We start from the raw sequence: 18,781 nt of genomic DNA, 5'->3' as shown, positions 1-18,781 counted from the left end.
GGCTGTTTTTTTGTATAAATAAATAGGTCAAGACTACCGGAATGATCTACAATATCCAATGACTACTGGCTGTTCTTTTGTACTAATAAAAAGGTCAAGACTATTTGAATGATCTACAATATCCAATGACTACTGGCTGTTCTTTTGTACATATAAATAAAGACTACCTGAATGATCTAAAGTATTCTAAGTAATGTGATTTTTTTCTTGCAATTACATTTTTCTAAATCAAGAATATAGACTACTAGTATCCTTTTCAAACCAAATGATTATGAAGAGCCTGTTGTTAGCAAGCTCTTATACCCCACATACTCATTAAATAAGTTACTAGTGACCTAGTTATTTCTGGTACTTGAAGCAAAGTATATTTCTGTATATTTAGACAATAGTATAATATTGTTTTACTAGTTTTATTTCAACTTGAAGATTAGACAAATAGGGATACTCCTTCGATTTTTTATTTCATGTCAGTCATGTCGCTTTATATGAAACTTGAAACCACTTCTCTGCCATATTGTTATTTTATAACAACTCTGCCCTTGACCATGTTGACCCATGTAATTGATATTCATTCTTCAACCATATATCATAGTCAGTTAGTTTTTGATTTTGCACTCCCACACCACCTTTCATGTCTTTCAGGTCAAATGTCTGTCTCCATTTAAGTTAATGACATTGAACAATCATGGTATTAAACACAATTTCAATAGTGATAATGCTGTTCTCGTGGGTCACCATATATTCAACTTGGGTAGCATTCCAGTTATTGAAATTTGTGTCAGATTAGAACAATGATCTAGATCTTTAGGAATGGATCTTATAATTTAATATGGAGCCATAGTATGGGACCCCTACACAGTAACAAAAAAAAACAAGCTTGAAAGGATACAATGTCAAGCGGCAAAATCTATCACCAGAGATTACAAGTCAAAAGAGGATGGACGGGATACGTCTCTAAAATGCTTGCTGAACTGGAACTACAGCAAGATCTCCAGACAAGACGAACAAAGCATTGAAGCCAGAAGTTAATATTTATGTAAAAAGTAGTTGAGGGGCTGATTCCCGCTATTGAACCACACTGTCATTCTATAATATCATTGCGTAAGTATTTCTGTATTGGCCTTGTTATTGGTCCATGTCTTGGGTGTATTGGTCTGAGGCGAAGCGGAAGGCCAATACTGCTGGCCGAGGACCAATAATAAGGCCAATACAGAAATACACGTAATAGTATCTTTATTAATTAACTACAGTGTTACAATATTTTTTTTATTTCATTTCACAAGAGATAAACATTTTTACCTTGAAGTGGAACTATCCAAATCTCAGTTGCCTTTTATAAGATGCAATATCTAATGATTCGGTGCCGTTTGACTGCTGGCCGAGAACCAATAATAAGGCCAATACAGAAATACACGTAATAGTATCTTTATTAATTAACTACAGTGTTACAATATTTTTTTAATTTCATTTCACAAGAGATAAACATTTTTACCTTGAAGTGGAACTATCCAAATCTCAGTTTCTTTTTATAAGATGCAATATCTAATGATTCGGTGCCGTTTGAAGTATCTTCAGCCTTTTCTCATCTGATGAATTTTTCTACAATTTCCAGTCACTATAAAGTGTTACAACTTTAATTTAGACACAACACATAAATAGTAATTGGAAAGGTACTGCCATTGCATGTGTAATGCAAATATATTTAAAAAAAAAATAATGTAAGAGTTGAAATTGATACAACTATCCATCAGCCAATTGACCAAAGAACCAAGATTTGCACAATTACAGAATGCATATGCCTGGTTCGGGTTTAAAAATAAATGACCGTTTAAATACAAAACATGAGAAGCAACAGTAAACAGTAATAAAATGCTCGCTGGGGCGCAGCTTGATACGACCGCAGAGGTCAAACCCTGAACAGTTGGGGCAAGTATGGACACAACATTCAAGCTTGATACAGCACTGAATTTGGATTGTAATTAAATATTTGACACAGCATAGGTTTCTCACACAGAATGAAAGTGGTCTAAGAACTTAAAAATTTTTAATTTACCTATTCAAACCATATCATTATTATTTGCTTTTACATATAAATCAGAAATAACCAATTTAAAATGGAAAATTTTAAAGAAAAAAAATGAAAAAAAAATCCCCCCCCAATTTTTTGAACCTCCTTATGATTCATCACCCCCAAACTCAACCCCAGCTTTCCCTTTGTGGTATGGTACCTTGCAGTACAATTTCAGAGAGATCCATACACTTGAACACAAGTTATTGTCTGGAAACTAGAAAAATGCTTGTTTTTTGGCCCCCTTTTGGCCCCAAATTCCTAAATGTTTAGGGCAATTACCCCCAAACTCAAACCCAGCTTTCCCTTTGAGATATGGAACCTTGCAGTACAATTTCATAAAGATCCATACACTTACACACAATTTATTGTCCTATAACTAGAAAAATGCTTGTTTTTTTGCCCTTTTATGGCCCATAATTACTAAAATTTTGAGGGAATTACCCTCAAAATCAATCCCAGCCTTCCCTTTGTGGTATGGTACCTTGCAGTACAATTTCAGAGAGATCCATACATTTGAACACAAGTTATTGTCTGGAAACTAGAAAAATGCTTATTTTTGGCCCCTTATTCCTAAACTTTTTGGGCAATTACCCCTAAACTCAATTCCAGCTTTCCCTTTGTGATATGGAACCTTGTAGTTCAATTTCATAAAGATCCATACACTTACACACAAGTTATTGTCATGAAACTAGAAAAATGCTTGTTTTTTGCCCCTAATTCCTAAAATTTGGAGGCAATTACCCCAAAATCAATCCCAGCATTCCCTTTGTGATATGAAACCTTGTGATACAATGTCAGAAAGATCCATACACTTACACACAAGTTATTGTCATGAAACTAGAAAAATGCTTGTTTTTTGCCCCTTTTTGGCCCCTAATTCCTAAAATTTGGAGGCAATTACCCCCAAAATCAATCCCAGCATTCCCTTTGTGATATGGAACCTTGTGGTACAATGTCAGAGAGATCCATACACTTACACACAAGTTATGTCTGGAAGTTACAAAAATGCTTATTTTTGGCCCCTTTTTGGCCCCTTATTCCTTAACTGTGGGTACCATAACCCCCAAAATCAATCCCACCTTCCTTTAGAGGTATTGAACCTTATGGTAAAATTTCATTGAGATCCATTCACTTAAACTAAAGTTAGAGTGCGAAAACTAATGTGTCTTCAGACGACGACGCCGGACGACGACGCCAACGTCATACCAATATACGACCACAAAATTTTTTTTGCGGTCGTATAAAAATCGATTTGTACCATCGACATGATGAAATTATGAGGTCGTCAAGAAATGAACTTTGTGATAATTTACTCGTTCCCCAAACCTGAAATAATCCCATCGTCTACTTTCAAAATGCTTTTTAAATGAATGGGACCGTCTTTAACCTAAAATATATGCCATACTGAACGTTTCAGCTTGTTTATGGTGAGTAAACCTGCGTCTTACAAACAACTGTTTACTTTCAGTTTGAGTTTATCGTGACTTACGATCTAAAAACTAGAGACGTTCCGAAATCCTGTTTTGTAAACAAAGATTCATACGCACCGCGTGGGTATAACCGTATTACTAATTTCCGATTTTTAAAATTTTCGTAAATCTGGATAAAGACCAGTTTCTATCCAATGGATATCAAAATGATTCCGATTTTCACTTTTTTTAATGATTGTAAAGTTGAAATGGCATGAAAGGCTGACATTATTTAGGAGAACTATTTTGTCTAGCGATTGCTGATCATTGGAGGGTAAAAAGTCCAACACCATAACAAAACGGATCTATTTATCATGTATACATGCCGATTGTTTACGATTGTAAGACATGTGCATAAAAGTGAAAGCTCGATTAAATACGAAAAATATAATAAAGGGATAGCTCCAAATACCAATTAATAACAAAAAACATATGGACAGGTCAAGATATCTTTTTGGTAAATAAAATAAAGTATGTAAACTGGTTCCCGTCCGACTACAACACTTTGTTCGAGTGTAGCTTAATACAAGCAGATTCCAGTTAGTATGTAAAATAGTAAATATGAAACCGAGTGCGGTAGGCGGAGGCAATAATCGACTTCCGTAAGTTCTGGTCAATGGTATCGGAAACATGCCGCTGATAGCGTCATTTTCCAAAAATTGAATTCTTGGGGTTCTTTGATATGCTGATTCTAACAACGTTTTAGTGGTTAAATCATATCTAATTTTATTGATTATAACTTGAAAATATATAACATCATATCTAATTTTAGAGAACTCTTTTTTAGTGGTTAAATCATATCTAATTTTAGAGAACTATTTGTTTATCATTTATTCAGTTTGAGTTATTTCCTTTTGAACAGAAAATTAATAAGTAAACAGATTAACATTAAACTGTGTTTCATTTCAACATAAATTAAATATATGTAGGGTTCTTTCAAATGCTGAATCTAAACCTGTATTTAAATATTGGATTTTTGGGCCCAGTTTTCAAGTTGGTCCAAATCAGGGTCCAAAATGAAACTTTGTTTGATTTCAACAAAAATTTAATTTATGGGGTTTTTTGAAATGCTGAATCTAACCCTGTAGTTAAAGATTTTGGATTTTGGGCTCCTTTATCAAATTGGTCCACATTGAGGTTCAAAGGGTCCTAAATTAAACTTTTGTTTGATTTCATCAAAAATTGAATTCTTGGGGTTCTTTGATATGCTGATTCTAACAATGTACTTAGATTTTGGATATTTGACCATAATAGGTAAATGTCTAATTTCAAATTTTTCAGTTCTTTGACCACATTCATTTTGTGTCACAAATCTATGCTGTGTCAAATATTCAATCACAATCCAAATTCAGAGCTGTTTTAAGCTTAAATGTAGTGTCCATACTTGCTCAACTGTTCAGGGTTCGACCTCTGCAGGAAATCCGGTTTGCTGTCACTCTGACAGCCTCTTGTTGAGATATAAGCCAAAAACTGCATTTTACCCCTATGCTCTATTTTTAGCCATGGCGGCCATGTTTTTTGACGAAACAGAAAATAAAACACAAACTTTATTCTATATACCCTAAGGATCATTCAGCTTAAGTTTGGTTGGAATTGGTTCAGTAGTTTCAGAGAAGATGTTTGAAAAAGTTTACACCGGAAGGACAACGGATGCCAAGTGATGGCAAAAGCTGACATTTCCTTTGGAAAGGTGAGCTAAAAAAGCAGTATATCTGTTTTTTTTAACAAAAATTTCAAAGTCCAAAGCCTGTAATTTCAGAAAAAATCAATGGAGCGGAACCAAAAATACACTTGATCTGTAACTGATGATAGTAGACTCACATACTATAAATCAGCTGTTAGAAAAAAGTCTGTATAACTGTTATTTTCACAAAATGTTCAAAGTCCAAAGCCGGTGTTTCGGCAAAAATCACCGGAGCAGAACCAAACGTAAACTCAATCTGTAACTCATCATAGTACACTCACATACTAAATTCAGCTCAATATGTGAAGGCATTTAGAAAAAAACGGCATTTAACTGCTATCTTCATGACATTTTCAAAGTCCAAAGCTAGTAATTTTGGCAAAAATCAGTGGAGCAGAACCAAAAGTTAACCCAAATTGTAACTCATCATTGTAGACCCACATGCTTAAATTCAGCTCATTAAGTGAAGGCGTTTAGAAAAAAATGTCGTATAACCACTGTGTATCATCGCCACCGGAAATTGGGTACTAACGAAGCGGAGAGAAAAGGAAAAAAAAGTAAACAAGGTAAGAATTCATTCAATTTAAAGCATTTCTACTGATTTGACGAGGGTACCGCTTAAGAAATGATTTTCTGATATATAATTCTTTAAATTATTAGGCCGATAAGTACACAATTAAGACAAGATTTTGTGTTATACTCAAGAACTTGCCACTTAGTACCTGAAAATTTCGAGGTCGATCGTCCTCTGTCGCCCCATTGGCAAGATATTCAACTGTTTTTCATTATTTTTCCAGACACTTTTTTAGATTATTATAGTGTGGCATCATATTTACTGAAATTTGTTGTCAAAATGAACGTTTTTAAAGAATATAGACCATAAAAAATAAAGTCTAGGGTACGGCAACTTGCTCATGTTGACAAATTTACTGTATGGCAACTTGTTTTCAACTGTATGGCAACTTGCTATATAATTTCAAAATATTTATTTGCCGTCTGTTTAAAGAAAATAAAGTATTAGGTTCAAATATCTAATTATGCATTTGATAAAAATACAATTCGCTTGACACCATTTAAGATGTATACACAAAATAAGGCTTGAACACAGTCCTATTACATCTTTTACATACCTGATGTATACAATATGAATACGGCATATACAAAAGCTGGCAAATGTTGTAACTTTCGGAAAGGCATGTCACTGTTTTACTGACCTGTTGTTCTGCCCTGACGTAGCGTTAAATGTTACCCATGTCCGTCCGACACGTCTCTCCCGTCCGTCCAGAAAGTCCCAATAATTGGTTTCCGTTCTCTAACTTTAGTATGCCTTAACCAAATGTTTTAAAACTTACACGAAATGCTTATCACCACAAAACACAGATCAAGTTATAAATTGGGTAGCGTCACTGTTACCGTTCTTGAGTTGTGCCCTTTTATAAATGAAAAAAAGCTAAAGCTGTCGTTTCTGTTCTCAAAATTTAGATTACCTCAAGCAAATGTTTTAACCATACAACATTAGTCAGCATTAGCATATAAGTGATGAACATTTCGGGGATGGGTTGTGGGTGGAGGGAAGGAAGGAGGTAATGGCAGGAGAATTTTTCTGCATTGAATATTTAGAACCATTAAGTGAATGAATTCTCTTTCAACTTTCAGATAAAATGAAATATAAATGAATTATCATTCTCTGCAAAAAAAAATGTTGTATTGCTACACCACGGCACCATGTTAAGGGATGTTTGAGTGCTCACAAACATGTTTAAGCCCGCCTCAATATATATGTGTCTGTCCCTGGTCAGGAACATGTAATATAGCGGCTGTCGTAAGTTGCTGCCTGACATATTTGTTTATGATTTTGTCATAAATCAGGCAATTTTGATACGGTATGGGTTTTGTTCATTGTGAAGTGTATAGTAACCAATAGTTGGTCAAATCTATTTCATTTGGACTTTGTTTGAAAGTCCTCTCAGTGAAAACCATTCCACGTCTCCTTTTTCAATTAGTGTTATTGTCTTATTTGTAAAAGGCAGATACAGCCAATATATTAGAATAAAGAACATTAATTTTCTAAAAAAAAACTTCATCTCTATATATAGTAAGAAATGAACAAGCTCGGTGGCTAACACTGTTTAAATTTAAAAAACCTTAGATTAATCATTTTTGGAAAAAATCAAAGAAGAATCCGATACAAGGGATACAAATCCGGCAGTGGCTACGGCATAAACTATTTATATAAACTTTCTACTTGAGAATAAAGATGACCTTGTACGAAGTTTTTTTTTGGTGTCATCTTAATATTATATACTTATTAATACAATTCACAAAAGCTGCCATCTTCGACTTGTAAGTTTAAAGAATTATAATGAAATAACATCTAATAAGGACAGGTTGAAATATTTTTGAATCCTGATGGTGCATACTCATAAATTCTTTTGGAAAAATCCACGTAAATTTAAATGTTGATTTGATAGCGTTCATTTATTTATTTGCCCTCGTAAACAGTTTTGTTAAAATACCGAAATCGGTAAATACTTATGGTGAACGAATAAGTCGGTTACACCTTTTTACATTCAGGCGTGCTTAAGTTGCACTTTTTTCTTCGTATTAAGAAAATGATTTTAATTTTAGCATCTATCTAAAGATTAGATTATTTACACACACACAAAATAGGGCTTACTGTTGATTTTGAAACTCTATGAATTCACATTTATATTCAACCAAACAGATAGGCCGAGATCCATACCTTTATAAGTTTCAAAACAGAGAAGGTGTGTTTGAAAACAAATAATCACGTACTGCTGTATCTTTTAAGGCAAATGCAAGTCTTACTTGTATTAATTATATAATTTTATTTGGCACAATAACACATTAAAATTTACTGAGAAATATTATACATAGTAATCATGAAAATGTACTACTGTAACAATGAAAATTCGGACGAATACACTCCTTTTCACTACCCCTCCATCTACTCATTTAAGTTTAGGCCAAACAGCCTTAGCAACAGTCTTTTATTATTTTTTCCCTCTAAATAAAAAGATTGATTGAATTTACTTAAACTAAAAAAAAATACAATCTTATTTTCAATAAGAAACAAGAAAATTTATTCGAAACACAACTCATGATTTATTTCTCCTAATTTTCAATGAAAACAAAGTATTTTCTTCACTTTTCTTTTAACAAATTATTCATTTCAGAAATTTAAAAAATAAACAATAAACAATGTTGAAGACCGTACCTTGACCTATAATGGTTTACTTTTATAAATTGTGACTTGGATGGAGAGTTGTCTCATTGGCACTCATACCACATCTTCCTATATCTATTCAACCCAGCAGATTCTTTATGTGTCTGTCCGAAGCCACGAGCCTGTAGTTTGGTGGTTGTCGTTGGTTCATCTCTATCATATTTGTTATTTTTCGTTAATTGTTTTGTTATGAGTTGGTTAGTTTTCTTGTTGAATCCTTCCACAATTTTCATGTCGGGGCTTTTTATAGCCGACTGTAAGGTACGATTTTTCGTTGTTGAAGGCCAAACGATAGCATACACTTTATTTGACTAGGTGGATAGTAATCTTATTTGCAATCATACAACATCTCCACTGTTTATATTAAAAAATAAAATGCTCCGCAGGGCGCAGCTTGATACGACCGCAGAGGTCGAACCCTGAACAGTTGGGGCAAGTATGGACACAACATTCAAGCTTGATACAGCTCTGAATTTGGATTGTGATTAAATATTTGACACAGCATAGGTTTCTGACACAGAATGAATGTGGTCTAAGAACTTAAAAGTTTTAAATAGGACATTCACCTATGGTCCAATATCCAAAATCTAAATACATGGTTAGATTCGGCATATCAAAGAACCCCAAGAATTCAATTTTTGATGAAATCAAACAAAGTTTAATTTTGGACCCTTTTGACCTCAATGTGGACAAAGTTGATAATGGGGCCCAAAAATCAAAAATCTAAATACATGGTTAGATTCAGCATATCAAAGAACCCCATATATTCAATTTTTGTTGAATTCAAACAAAGTTTAATTTTGGACCCCGATTTGGACCAACTTGAAAACTGGGCCCATAATCAAAAATCTAAATACATGTTTAGATTCAGCATATCAAAGAACCCTAAGAACTCAATTTTTGTTAAAATCAAACTAAGTTTAATTTTGGACCCTTTGGACCTTAATGTAGACCAATTTGAAAACGGAACCAAAAATTAAGAATCTAAATACACGGTTAGATTCGCCATATCAAAGAACCCCAATAATTCATGTTTTGATGAAATCAAACAAAGTTTAATTTTGGACCCTTTGGACCTCAATGTGGACCAATTTAAAAATGGGGCCCAAAATCCAAAAACTTAATACACGGTTAGAATCAGCATATTAAAGAACCCCAAGAATTCAAGAATAAAACCCCATTGAAATTGGTCAAGATATAAGCAATTTATACGAAGTATCTTCTTTTGCACAATACTGTGCAATTGAATATTTCTTGCTATTGCGCAATACTGTACAATTGACAATTTCTTGCTATTGCGCAGTATTGTGCTATTGGATATTTCTTGCTATTGCACAATACTGTGCAATTGAAGATTTCTTGCTATTGCGCAATACTGTGCGATTGAAGATTTCTTGCTATTGTGCAATACTGTGCAATTGAAAATTTCTTTCTATTGCACAATACTTATTATATAATAATTTACACATCCTGTTTGGTGTGTATCTCCTACCATATCATTATTATTTGCTTTTAAATATAAAACAGAAATAACCAACTTAAAATGGTAAATTTTAAAAGAAAAAAAAAGGAAAAAAAGAAAAAAAAGGATAAAAAAAAAAAATCCCCCCCCCCCAAAATTTTTGAACCCCCTTATGATTCATCACCCCCAAACTCAATCCCAGTCTTCCCTTTGTGGTATGGTATGGTAGCTTGCAGTACAATTTCAGAGAGATCCATACACTTGAACACAAGTTATTGTCTGGAAACTAGAAAAATGCTTATTTTTGGCCCCTTTTTGGCCCTTTATTCCTAAACATTTTGGGCAATTACCCCCAAACTCAATTCCAGCTTTCCCTTTGTGATATGGAACCTTGTAGTACAATTTCAGAAAGATCCATACACTTACACACAAGTTATTATCATGAAACTAGAAAAATGCTTGTTTTTTGCCCCTTTTTTTGGCCCCTAAATTCCTAATATTTTGAGGCAATTACCCCCAAAATCAATCCCAGCATTCCCTGTGTGATATGGAACCTTGTGGTACAATTTCAAAGAGATCCATACACTTGAACAGAAGTTATTGTCTGGAAACTAGAAAAATGCTTATTTTTGGCCCTTTTTTGGCCCCTTATTCCTAAACGTTTTAGGCAATTACCCCCAAACTCAATTCCAGCTTTCCCTTTGTGATATGGAACCTTGTAGTACAATTTCAGAAAGATACATACACTTATACACAAGTTATTGTCATGAAACTAGAAAAATGCTTGTTTTTTTGCCCCTTTTTTGCCCCCAATTCCTAATATTTTGAGGCAATTACCCCCCAAAATCAATCCCAGCATTCCCTGTGTGATATGGAACCTTGTGGTACAATGTCAGAGAGATCCATACACTAACACACAAGTTATGTCTGAAAGTTACAAAAATGGCTATTTTTGGCCCCTTTTTGGCCCCTTATTCCTTAACTGTTGATACCATAACCCCCAAAATCAATCCCAACCTTCCTTTTGTGGTATTGAACCTTATGGTAAAATTTCATAGCGATCCATTCACTTAAACTAAAGTTAGAGTGCGAAAACCAATGTGTCTTCGGACGACGCAGGACGACAACGACAACGACGACGCCAACGTCATACCAATATACGACCGCAAAAATGTTTGCGGTCGTATAAAAACCAGCGCCAACAAAAGATGAATGGTCGTTTTTTTTTATTGAACTTACAAAATTTCACCCTGACAACAAATAAGACACAGGGCCGTAACTAGCCTCTTTTAAAAGTGAGGCAAAATATATTCACCGGGCGAAGTGAGGCGAACAAAATTTCGGCGAGGGGTCTGGGGGCTGCTCAAGGCTCCCCAGAAGCTCTGGAAAAAAGTGACGCAAAGTTGTGCATTCAGTCCCATTCTGAGTGTTTCTCGGACCCAACGCAAGTTTTGTTTTAATTATGTTTTCGATAATATTCTGGTCTCAAAGCAAAATATATAGATTCATTGTCAGACTCTTAGTTTTTAGGGACAACATCAAAAGACCGATAAGATGGATAAAGCAAAAATCGTATTTCACATAATTAAGTGTGTGGCTGCTGTTTTTTTCTAATCAAGTTAAGAGGGGGTTGATTATCGTTTATTTAACTATGTGAATTCAGATTTTATAACGCATTTCAATTACAACTTGATGTAGTTCCTAACTTGGATAAAAGGGTACACTCAGGGTAGACTCGGGAAAACTGCCTCATTGCTACATTTTATACTGGCTGATTAATGTCGAATCTGTCTGTTCTGGTCTTGTATTGTGTTTAGACTTTGGTGTATTTTTTTGTGACTTTGAAATTTATGCACAGTACAATACTTTAAGTACCGCTAAAGTCGACGCTAGGGGCCGTCTTGACCTTGTTGTAGGGTATGAATGATTCTTTCATTGTTGAAGACCCTCAAGCGACTGTAAAGATGAAGAACATGAATAAAAACCCTGTTCATTGATAATTTGTGCTTTTTCTATGTAGAGTGCGATTTTGTCCCATGCACATTTACTCCATATCCCTTTATTTTCTATCTAAGGGCCCGAACACGGCTTAATGCAAGTTTAGTCCTTCAATGTAAAAGGTAGTATGGCAATACATGGTTTTTCTTTTTAAATCATTTGATTCCGGGAGATTGGTTGTCTCACTTTAATTTAACCCATGTCAGCTTTTTAGTTTTATTTACAGAAAAGAGAGCCAGTCTTGTATTCTTTAATATAAAGTTTAATTTTCCATGAAAAAACGACCAATTTTTCTATGTCCTGTAGCATCGAATCTTCTCAAACCATTTTTTCGAACAATATCTGGACATCGGTGGACATGCAACATTGCCAAACCACATAACCTTTCACCCGCGCGTCATCGTTAATATTTCCCAAGTCTTAAGTCTACTCAAAGTAGAGAATGAACGTTTACAAAATACAGATTTTACGAGAAGAATCAACAACAGCCTAATATTGGACAACTGAAGCGTTAGTCATAAAGATTGATTGATTGATTAATTGATTGGTGTTCGCTTAACGCCGCCTCAGAACAAAGAAGCGAGAGCTAATTTCAAATATTTTTACAATTAAAAGTAGTTTTAAAAATTAGACAAAATGTCCTTAAATATGATAAAACTCAAGTTTAAAACAAATTACTAAATTAAATTTACAAATGAAATTCAACACTTAGACAATATTCATAAAGAAGGGCAAAAAACGAACAAAAGACAAACCCGGTAACAGATAAGACACATAACGACAAACAATGGACCATCAACACTGCATGGAAAATAAAAATAAATGAGGAACATGGATCCGGAAAAACAGGGGACGACGTCAGAGGGTGAACAGAACTTGCTTCTTGCAAGACACTCGCCGTGAAATCAATTTGATATGAAGACAAGCTTTTGTTTCAACTTATCATTTTTTTTTCGAAATTTTCAACATGAGGCATTTGCCTCATTTGCCTCAATGTAGTTACGGCCCTGAGACAACAGTCGTTAGTATTATAACGATATATGAATATATTTAGGATAATATGGTTGAAAAAAAAACTTTTTGTCTTTAAAAACACAAAGTCAAATAGAGGTACGCAAGGACGACTTCTGAACAAAATTAACAGCATATATTTTATAATATTTGATAAGTAGTTTATTTTGTATATTTGTAAGCCGGTAAAGCTTTGATACAGCCAAAATTTCGTCACTTGATATTATCTAAACAGTGATTAATTTCATCTTTAAATTACAATATATTGCAAGACGCCGTACAGACAAAGGTTGTTATTTTGCAATTCGATGTACAACGTCCTGCAATTCGCCGTACAATAAACAAACAATGTTTTGGTCCATATTCTTTAAAAACATTTTTATGACAACAAATTTCAGTCAATATGATGTCACACTATCATAATCTAAAAACGTGTCTGGAAAAATAATGAAAAACAGTTGAATATCTTGCCAATGGGGCAACAGAGGACAATCGACCTCGAAATTTTCAGGTACTAAGTGGCAAGATTTGGAGTATAACACAAAATATTGTCTTAATTTTGTACTTATCGGCCTAATAATTTAAAGAATTATATATCAGAAAATCATTTCTTAAGCGGTGCCCTCGTCAAATCAGTAGAAATGCTTTAAATTGAATGAATTCTTACCTTGTTTACTTTTTTTTCCATTTCTCTCCTCTTCGTTAGTACCCAATTTCCGGTGGCGATGATACACAGTGATAACTGCTATTTACATGAAATTTTCAAATTCCAAAGCCTGTAATTTCGACAAAAAACAGTGAAGCGGAACCAAATGTAAACTCGATCTGTAACTCATTATAGTAGACTCACATACTAAAAATCAGCTCAATATATGAAGGCCTTTAGAAAAAAAGTCTGTATAACTGTTCATTGCAGAATGAAGGAATGACAGATAAGGGTGAAACTATATGGCCCTGACAACTTTGTGGTGGGGCCATGAAAAACTATTTCTTTGAAAAAGATAGTTACAACTCATTTAAGTGACATATGAAACCATTTGACCACAAAACTCAATTAAACAATACCTTTAACACCTTTAATTTATTAGTTTATTACATATATGTAAGAGGGGCCTCGGTGGCCGAGTGGTCTAAGTAGTTACTACTATAATCACTAGCCAGTCAACACAGGTTGTGAGTTTGAACCCCCCTCGTGCGGGTGCACTCGACTCCAATCTCAATTGACTAGGATTGTCAGTTTTCCTATCGAAGGTCGTTGGTTTTCTCCGGGTACTCCGGCTTCCTCCACTAATAAAAACTGTCCACCACGAAATAGCCCAAAAGCGGTGCTTAAAAGTGGCGTTAAAACACCAAAAATCAATCAAATCATATATGTAAGAGAATGATAAGTACTTATCATGAAGTAAGGGATTATCATTCTCTTACAAACTTAGAATATTTAAAAGTGCTCAAGGCTCAAATGATCTCTTGATTGGTTGTATTCAAGAATTAGTTACATTGTCAGTGTAATATTTATAATTGATGCATGACTTCATTTTTCAGCATTTCATTTATGGGTTAGTTTTAATGATGTAAGGACTTTCTTATAATTTGGGAAATATTAAAATAAACTGCTTCGCTAAGCGCAGCTGGATACGCCCGCAGAGGTTCAACCCGGAACAGTTGGGGCAAAAATGGACACAATATTCAAGCTTGATACAGGTCTGAATTTGGATTGTAATTAAATATTTGACATATTAAAGGTTTCTGAATAAATGTAGTCAAAGAACTTGAAATTGGTTATATGAATTGAATTTATATTCAATTAAAGATTTCTTGCTGTTGTGCAATACACTGAGCGGTTGCGCAATACTAAGTAAATCTGTTGTCAGACTATAAACAAATAAAGTTAAAAATTTCTTCTCAATGTCATATTTGAAATTTATGAAAATCAATAGGGAGATTACATCAATAGCTATAAATAATTCACCAAAGTTTCATGAGAACTGCTGAAAGCATTTTTAAATTATTGTCGAATAACTGGAAAATCCCCCCTTTTTTAATGAATAAAACCCTATAACTCAGAAATGTAAAATCTAAAATTTAAAAAATTCTAAAGGGAGCTTACATCAATAGATATAAACAATTCACCAAAGTTTCATGAGAACTGCTGAAAGCATTTTTCAGTTATTATCAGAAAACTGGAAAATCCCCCTTTTTTTATGAATAAAACCCTGTAACTCGGAAACGTAAAATCTAAAATTCATAAAAATCGAAAGGGAGTGTATGTCAATAGGTATAAACAATTCACCAAAATTTCTTGCAAGTTGGTGAAAGCATTCTTGAGTTATTGTCGAAAAACTGGAAAATCCCCCCTTTTTTAATGAATAAAACCCCAAAACTTGGAAACGGTAAATCTGAAATTGATTAAAAACGAAAGGGAGCTCACGTCAATAGATATAAACAATTCAATAAAGTTTCATGCATATTGGTTAAAGCGTTTTTGAGTTAATGTCTGACATGTTGACGACGGACGGACGGACAGACGGTCAACGGTATACCATAATATGCTCCTTTTTTTATTTACAGTTTAAATCAATAAATACATTTGAGTTACAACTAATTTTATTTCACAGCCGGCTTTTTAAATCAAATATTATTTCATTATGTCAGGGAAATGTTCTAATAAAATGCCTTTAAAAGTTTTAAATATATTCAAAACTTAAATCATTATTTTTTTTATTTTATCGGAATATTGGAAATAACTATTCTTCCAAACCGCTGGTCCAGTAATCAGTTTTGGAAGCCTAAGATTTATGTAATTTTTATTTAACTTTTTTTGCATTGCTTTGATATTGTTTAATTTTTTAGTAATTTGAAGTTATTTATTAATATTTTCATAATAACATTAAAGGTACAAATGTTACTGCACCAGTAAACTTCAACTTATTTTGATTTTTAGTCAGTTTCAATCACTGTGATAAATCCTTTCAATCTGATAAATGTGCTTCGGGGCAGTTGTAACTCATTTAATTTATAGAAACTCTTTGTTTTGAACTGTAAATACACCCAAATAATAGGATAATCCCTTACTAAGAACATGATTTACATTCATTCTTCACAATTAAGAGACATCAAATCCTACAATTTCATTGGTCAAGAGCACTTTGCTATATTCTAACGATAGCTATCAACTGCATGTTCCTTTTTCAATCAGCTGATTCAAAATCAAAACTGAGACAAGTTCAAGATTAAAGTGAGTATTGAATGGTAATGGAAAAAGTCAGAGAAGCCAGAAAAAAATAAACAAGAGGATGTTGAATCATTGAAATTCTTTTGCAATAAATTTTCGCCATTTATGCTCTTTTTCCCCCACAAGGTTGTTTTAATTGGCAAAATGCGATAACAACCGCCAGCAGAAACCCTGAACAGACCTCTAACAATTTAAATGCTAACAAAATTTATAGACACTTCACTTTTGTTGGACTTATATGTTGACTTCCAATACTTTTTTTGTTCATTTGTGTTGTTGGGTTACTGGCTTGTTGACCTATATCCAACATATCCTTATATCTAAATCAATAAATAACAAGCATTCTGTGAGTATTGTATTGCAATACATAAGTCCCCTACCAGTTAAAAATTCATTGCATTGGAACAAAATTCTAACTTGATCTATTACTTGTCATGGTGTAAACTATATAACAAATATCAAGTCAATATCTTCAAGCATGACAAAAAAAAGTGTTGAAAACTGATTATTTAAGTGATTTTTTAAAGTCCAAGGACCATAACTCTGCACAAAATCATCAGACCGGAACAAAATTCGAACTTGATCATGTTTAAACTATATACCAAAAATTCAAATCAGTATCTTCAAGCATGACGAAAAAAAGTGTGGAAAAATTATTATTTGAGTGAATTTTCTAAGTCCAAGGACCATAACTCTGCACAAAATCATCAGACCGGAACAAAATTCAAACTAAAACTGTAACTTGTCATGATAAAACTATATACCAATTATCAAATCAATATCTTCAAGAATGACAAAACAAGAGGCTCTCAAGAGCCTGAATCGCTCACCTGTTATTTTTTTTGCTTAAATCTTTCATCAATGATTAATTTTGCTTTTTACCCATGTGTTCCATTTTAGCCATAGTGTCTATGTTTCTTGACGTACAAGGAAATGAAATACAAAATTTATACTAGATTCATTTGAGAAGATTTTTAAAGTTAAAAAACATAAAACAACTTGTGTAAAATTGTCCTTAAAGGGCAATAACTCCTTAAGGGGTCAATTGACAATTTTGGTCATATAAAACTTTTTTGTAGATCTTACTTTGCTGAACATTTTTGCTGTTTACAGTTTATCTTTATCTTCAATAATATTCAAGATAATGACCAAAAACTGCAAAATTTCCTTAAAACAACCAATTTAGTGGCAGCAACCCAACAATGGGTTGTTCGGTGTGTCTGAAAATTTCAGGGCTGATAGATCTTGACCTTTTGAACATTTTTACCCTGTCAGATTTGCTCTAAAGCTTTAGTTTCTGAGATATAAGCCAAAAACTGCATTTCACCCCTATGTTCTATTTTTAGCCATGGCGGCCATGTTTGTTGATGGATCAAAATTTCGGATACAATTCATAAACTAGATTCCTAAAAGAACATTCATTCAATTTGTGAAAGTTAAGAAGTATTAGGCACAATAGTTTCAGAAGAGAAGATTTTTAAATGTTAGCAAACTTGATGAACACATTGCGTAAAATTGTCTTTAAAGGGCAATAACTCCTTAAGGGGTCAATTGACAAATTTGTTCATTTAACTTTTCTGTAAATCTTACTATGCTGAACATAATTGCTGTTTACAGTTTATATCTATCTATAATAATATTCAAGATAATAACAAAAAACTGCAAAATTTCCTCAAAACTACCAATTTAGTGGCAGCAACCCAACAATGGATTGTTTGATTTGTCTGAAAATTTCAGGGCTGATAGTTCTTCACCAATTGAACAATTTTACCCCTGTCAGATTTGCTCTAAAAGCTTTAGTTTTGGAGATATAAGCAAAAAACTGCATTTGACCCCTATGTTCTATTTTTAGCCATGGTGGCCATGTTTGTCGATGGATTAAAACTTTGGATACAATTTATAAACTAGATATCCTAAGGAACATTTAGATGAAGTTTGAAGGTATTTGGCCCAGTAGTTTCAGAGGAGAAGATTTTTAAATGTTAGCAAACTTGATGAACAAATTGTGTAAAATTGTCTTTAAAGGGCAATAACTCCTTAAGGGGTCAATTGACAATTTTGGTCATTAAACTTTTTTGTAGATCTTACTTTGCTGAACATTATTGCAGTTTACAGTTTATATCTATCTATAATAATATTCAAAATAATAACAAAAAACTGCAAAATTTCCTTAAAACTACCAATTTAGTGGCAGCAACCCAACAATGAGTTGTTCGATTCGTCTGAAAATTTCAGGGCTGATAGATCTTGACCAATTGAACAATTTTACCCCCTATGTTCTATTTTTAGCCATGGTGGCCATGTTTGTCGATGGATCAAAACTTCGGATACAATTTATAAACTAGATACCCTAAGGAACATTTAGTTAAAGTTTGAAGGTATTTGGCCTAGTAGTTTCAGAGAAGAAGATTTTTGAAATAGTTTACGATGACAGACGACAACGACAGACGACGGACGCCAAGTGATGGCATAAGCTCACATGAGCTAAAAAGTGTGCAAAACTGATTATTTTAGTGATTTTTCTAAGTCAAAGGACCATAAGTTCTAGTGTTGGATAATCGGTTGAAATTACCAACCAATTATCTATTACTATCAGTTGACAGCAAC

General features: G+C 33.5%; 1 protein-coding gene across 4 annotated transcripts in view; it reads right to left on the bottom strand.

The window, feature by feature from the left end:
• The window catches only part of LOC127729843 (probable C-mannosyltransferase DPY19L1), a 368,682-nt gene that overhangs the window by 71,713 nt on the left and 278,188 nt on the right, over positions 1-18,781 (bottom strand). The window contains exons 21-22 of one of the 4 annotated variants that reach the window (XR_007994849.1): positions 13,610-13,718; positions 8,086-8,249 (exon numbers count right to left, since the gene is read on the bottom strand). The exons of 2 other annotated variants lie outside the window; for them this stretch is intronic. The gene's annotated coding sequence lies outside the window, so the exon portion shown is untranslated. Of the gene's footprint in view, positions 1-8,085; positions 8,250-13,609; positions 13,719-18,781 lie in introns of those variants that run through there. One more of the 4 variants, XR_007994848.1, reaches the window with a different exon arrangement.

The sequence above is a fragment of the Mytilus californianus genome, unplaced genomic scaffold, assembly GCF_021869535.1.
Source record: "Mytilus californianus isolate M0D057914Y unplaced genomic scaffold, xbMytCali1.0.p SCAF_2, whole genome shotgun sequence".
NCBI classification, from domain to species: Eukaryota; Metazoa; Mollusca; class Bivalvia; order Mytilida; family Mytilidae; genus Mytilus; species Mytilus californianus.
This window is presented reverse-complemented; position numbering and strand designations above follow the sequence as displayed.